This window comes from Scylla paramamosain, chromosome 36 (assembly GCF_035594125.1).
Source record: "Scylla paramamosain isolate STU-SP2022 chromosome 36, ASM3559412v1, whole genome shotgun sequence".
Lineage (NCBI taxonomy): Eukaryota > Metazoa > Arthropoda > Malacostraca > Decapoda > Portunidae > Scylla > Scylla paramamosain.
Window position 1 is genome coordinate 9,699,408 of NC_087186.1, and position 5,000 is coordinate 9,704,407.

General features: G+C 42.2%; 1 protein-coding gene and 1 long non-coding RNA gene across 4 annotated transcripts in view; one reads left to right on the forward strand and one right to left on the reverse strand.

Moving 5' to 3' along the window:
- Positions 1 to 5,000, reverse strand: part of LOC135090949 (uncharacterized) — a 201,976-nt gene that overhangs the window by 22,980 nt on the left and 173,996 nt on the right. The gene's annotated exons all lie outside the window — the stretch shown is intronic.
- LOC135090790 (uncharacterized) lies at positions 717 to 3,057 on the forward strand. Its single transcript, XR_010262124.1, has 2 exons — positions 717 to 1,473; positions 2,783 to 3,057. It is a non-coding gene; the product is annotated as an uncharacterized LOC135090790 (long non-coding RNA).

The following is a 5,000-nucleotide window of genomic DNA, read 5'->3' on the forward strand; positions in this document are numbered from 1 at the left end:
GTGTTTGGGGAAAGTTAGAAAATATTATGAGAGTTCGTGGTGAAAAGTTTCCTCGTCCTTATTTTCCTGTAGGCGAGTTACTTGGGAGGGGGGTGGGGTGGGGGGTGTGAGGGGTGGGAGGTTGGAAAGAATCAGCGCTAACTTTTTTATTTATTGATTTATTTTTTCGTAATTTTGTGTTCCTAGTTCCTTGTAAGGTTTTAGTTTTCTTTTTTCTTTTTTCATCTATTTTCTGCCTTTGTTATGTATTTTTTCATATTTTCGCTCTCTTCTTTCATTTATCTTTTTTTTTATTTCTTAATAATCGTAGTTTAATTTTCAGTCTTTCCTATAATACTTTGTCATACTTTGGGTGTTTACAAGCCCAGTTTCTTAGTAGTAGTAGTAGTAGTAGTAGTAGTAGTAGTAGTAGTAGTAGTAGTAGTATTGTGAATGACTTAAATAATGTTTTTTTTTTAAGTCAAATTAATATTTCAAAGGCCCTTCCTTCAATTAAAGCCTTTTCACGCAATGAATATTTCAAAGTTTTATTCTCTAAGTAAACGCTGCGGAAGTAACGCACACCTCTCCTTTTGTTTATCTATTAATTTATTCCTCGTTTTATTGGAAATGGTTTTATTATTAATATTTCAAACACTTCAATCAAAGACACACGTGAGGGTGAAAAATATCATTCATCATTCATGTCTCTATTTATTCATTTCAGGCGAGGGTGTAGTTGGGCTCTCCTGCATTTATTCCTACATATATATCATCCTTTAGTAAGAGACAAATTGTATAACTATATATAGATCGTTTCCTTCATTTTATGCATTCCACGTCAATGAAAATGTCTTAGACTTGAAAGTAAAATGCTGCGCTTATACTTCCCACTTTTTCTCCCTTATTTATGACACTTCGGGACATTTATGTTGTAAATATGAATTAGTTTCTTCATTTCACTCATTTCTTGGGAATAAAATGTCTCTTGAAAACTGACAGGTGGATAGGATGATAGGTGGATATAGGCAGGCGTGTTTCATACAGGGACTGCCACGTGTAGGCCTGGTGGCTTCTTGTACCAACCCTTATGTTCTTATCTTTTATACAGGGACTGCCACATGTAGGCCTGGTAGCTTCTTGTACCAACCGTTATGTTCTTATTTTTTATACAGGGACCGCCACGTGTAGGCCTGGTGGCTTTTTTGTACCAACCTTTATGTTCCTCTGTTCGTATGTTATGTTTCATACAAGGACTGCCACGAGTAGGGCTGATGGCTTCTTGCACCAACCCTCATGTTCTTATGCCCTCCTGAGAGGGATGAAGAAGCAAATTGACCTTGTTCTGTGATTGACAGCGGGGATCTGGCGGTGGTGGCGCGGGCAATGCTGCAGGAGGAGCTGGGGGGCTGCTTCCTCACGCTGATTGGTGGAGGACACGAGGCGACTCAACTTCTCGCCCAATTAGCTGCGTCCCTTCACGTCCCTCTTCAGGTAATTGAGTCTAACGGTCTAACGAAGCAGGCAATCCCCTCCAGCTCCTGCACTCTTTAATCTCCTTAACCCTTCGACAAATTTCACTGCCTGTCAATATTTCACTGCTGTATTGCTGTTCGATCTTTTCACCGCTATTTCTGTTTTTTTTTTTTTTTTTTTTTTTTTGGTTGTTTGACTGAATCTTTAGATCTTTTTTTTACTGGTAAGTCACTTTCACCGCTTGTCAGTATTTCACTCTTATATCACTGCTCGATCATTTTTCACTACTATATATATATATATATATATATATATATATATATATATATATATATATATATATATATATATATATATATATATATATATATATATATATATTTTTTTTTTTTTTTTTTTTTTTTTTTTTTTTTCAACTTTTTTGTCTTACTACTGCATAAATTTCATTGCTTGTCACATTATCACCGCTATTCGTACGTGATTTTTCACTGATGAGATAATATTTCACTGCTTAGTCTTCCACTGTGAGACTTTTAACTTATTTTTTCCCCTTAGTGCTTGATCATTTGTATTTAAATTTCCCTGCCCGCCAATTCACCATAACTACTCGTACATAGTTTTCCAATACTTAACGGAAAACTCAGCTACATCATTTTTTCCTGCACAGCGTCACTTTTCACTACTAAATAAAACACACTGCTCTTAAACACTTGTCACCAATGAAAAAAGAAAAAACGAACCCTCTTTTCCCTCATTCTTTTCTGAGCTTCGCTGTAAACATTTCCCGCAGCGACATCAGTATTACGAAATAACTCCCTACTTTAGTTAATCCACCTTGCTTGACCCAGGTGCGCCCTTTGACCTCTCACACCTATCCTGCTTGACCTGCATCTGCTACACACTCCACTGAATGTGCATAACTGTCCTCAACACCTGGTACTATTAATACCTCTTGTGTTTACCTGCGTGTTACACCTGCTGTTTGCCTTTACTTGTTCCTGCTTCATTAACCTTCCAGTACTCTGCCTCGTTAGTCTCTCGCCTTTGTGTATTGTGCTTCAGTTAATTCTACTCGTCTTTGTTACTTGTCTGTCTTTCTCTTTTTAGTGTTCTTCCTTCTACCTTACGTAACAGTACATGACAATACCTTTATCTCACCTCACTATTTAGTCTTCCCTTTGCCTAATAACAACTCATATTTTTCTTATTTTTACTATTCTTTAACCTTCCTTTTCCTTATTAGTCTCCTTACCTTACTTGGCACTAACCCACAAAACATCACTAACTCTTTACCTAATATTCTTCAACCCTTCACTCACTCCTTCAGGTAACCCAACACGAACTGAACCCAACACGCCCTCCGAACATCACGTGGGTTCAGAGCTCCTGCGATGCCTTTCTCGTGACCGTGGGGGACGTGGGCAAGGCGCTGGATTACCTGAAGGAGAACGAGCTGCCTTGGAACTACCGGGGAAGGTACGTGTTCTTCGGAGCCTCCTGCTTGAGTGACCTGCTTCCCTTGACGACCTCAGACAAGATGGCGAAGACGGAGCATGCCCTTTTTGTATGGTGAGGTGTTTGTCTATATGTCTGTTTGTTTGTGTGTGTTTGTCTGTGTTTCTATGTCTTTCTGTGTCTCTGTGTGTATGTCTATGTCTGTTTCCCCATCACTGTTTTCTCTCAATGTGTTTATCTTTGTCGCTCTGTCTGTCTGTATCTCTCTCTCTCTCTCTCTCTCTCTCTCTCTCTCTCTCTCTCTCTCTCTCTCTCTCTCTCTCTCTCTCTCTCTCTCTCTCTCTCTCTCTCTCTGTTTCTCAATCTCTCTCGTCTCGTATCTTTTCTTTTCTCCCAATTCCGTGCCGTTTCATCTATTGTTTTCTTTCCATTTCTTAATTTTCCACCCGTTGCCTCTCCACTCTCCTACTGTCCCCCTCCTCCTCCATCCCTCCCTCCCATATCCTCATCCCTGCTCTTAATCTTTACCTTTCTGTCCCACTAACCCATCATTCCCACCTGTACCTGTCAATAAATCGTCCTGTTACTCTGCCCTACACGTCCAAACCCTCGCAACTGTCACGTTCCATCCGTCAATAATTCGTTTAACCGTCTGCCTCTCGCGCCGTCACCAAACTAGCGGAGATCGCGGGGCAGGACTGGAAGTAAGGACTCACTGGCTGTATTCCCCAAAGACGTGGAGTTTAATAGGTCACGCCAAGCTAGGAAGTCTAAACCGGCAGTCTCCTTTCTTCCCTCCCAAGGTAAGAGGCGTAGGACTAAGGAATAACTGTGAAACGCTTTGCTCTCTCTGTCTCTCTATCTCTCATTGTCTCTCTTCCTCTATCTCTCTCACAATTACGGTTTTCCAAGGCCACAGAGATGATTCCCCGGTTCTCATGAGTGTTTCTCCCGTTGATAGTGTAGAAATCTCATTAACCTGTCACTAAAACAGTAAAAACACTTAAAATATTGTTCGTATATCACTAAAACCATAAAAAAACATCCCTAAAAACCCATATACCTTAACCTAGAGCCTTTGAAATTAGCTAAGGTGCGGCGCAAAAGTGTTTCAATGTGTAGTCCTAAGAGAGGCGACCAGGAGGCGATAGGTAAATAGATAACAGGAGTCCTATTCAATTATCACGAGGTTATCTGGGGAGTTAGCTGGGAAGGATTATATTTACATTCATTATTATAGCGTGGTAGACCTAAAGGGAATGGAGCGAGAGCGCGAGCGAGAGAGAGAAAGAGAGAGAGAAGGAGGAACAGCGTCGGGAGGGGAGAAAGAGGAAGGAAAGGGCGGCAAACGGAAGGAAAGGAGGAAGGAAAGCGACCATAAACACAAAGATATAAACATGGACAGGAGGAGGAGGGAGGTAGGGAGGGAGGGAGGCAGGGAGGAGGGGAGATAGTAAGAAGGGAGAAGCAACAGTGGAAGGAAGAGCGGGCATGGAGGAAACCCAGATAGGAGTGGAAGTTAGTGCAGGAGGAAGAGGAGGAGGAAGAGGAGGAGGAGGAGGAGGAGGAGGAGGAGAGTAAGTAGGTTCCTCAGAATCCTATACTTTCCAGTGCTCAAGATTTCTAATGCTGAAAACATGTTACCCTCAGCCTCTTTGTCATGACCTAAGCCCTAATTCCTCACACTTCCCCCTTCCTCCTCCTCCTCCTTCTCCTCCTTCTCCTCTAGCTGGCAGATCTCCAAGGACACCCTCTCGTGGTCAAAACCTTCCCCTTCCATCCCTCTGTCTTCGGAAAAGTAGCAGAGGAACCACCCGAAGCAGGCGACGAAGGAGGGAAGAGTAAGAAAACTGAAGGAGTACGTGATTTTTATCCTGAAGGAGGGCAAGACGTGTCCTTTATTCAACTCCTGGCGAAACATATGAATTTTACGGCAGTGTGGCGCTACCCTGGCCCTTCCTTGTGGGGCGTCCTACAGGATGATGGCTCCTACACGGGCGTGGTAGGCCAGGTGGGTGAAGGAGTGGCTGTAGGAGTGACTGAAAGAGTGGCTGAAGAAGAGAAGGAGCAGATGAAGGAGTGAATGAAAG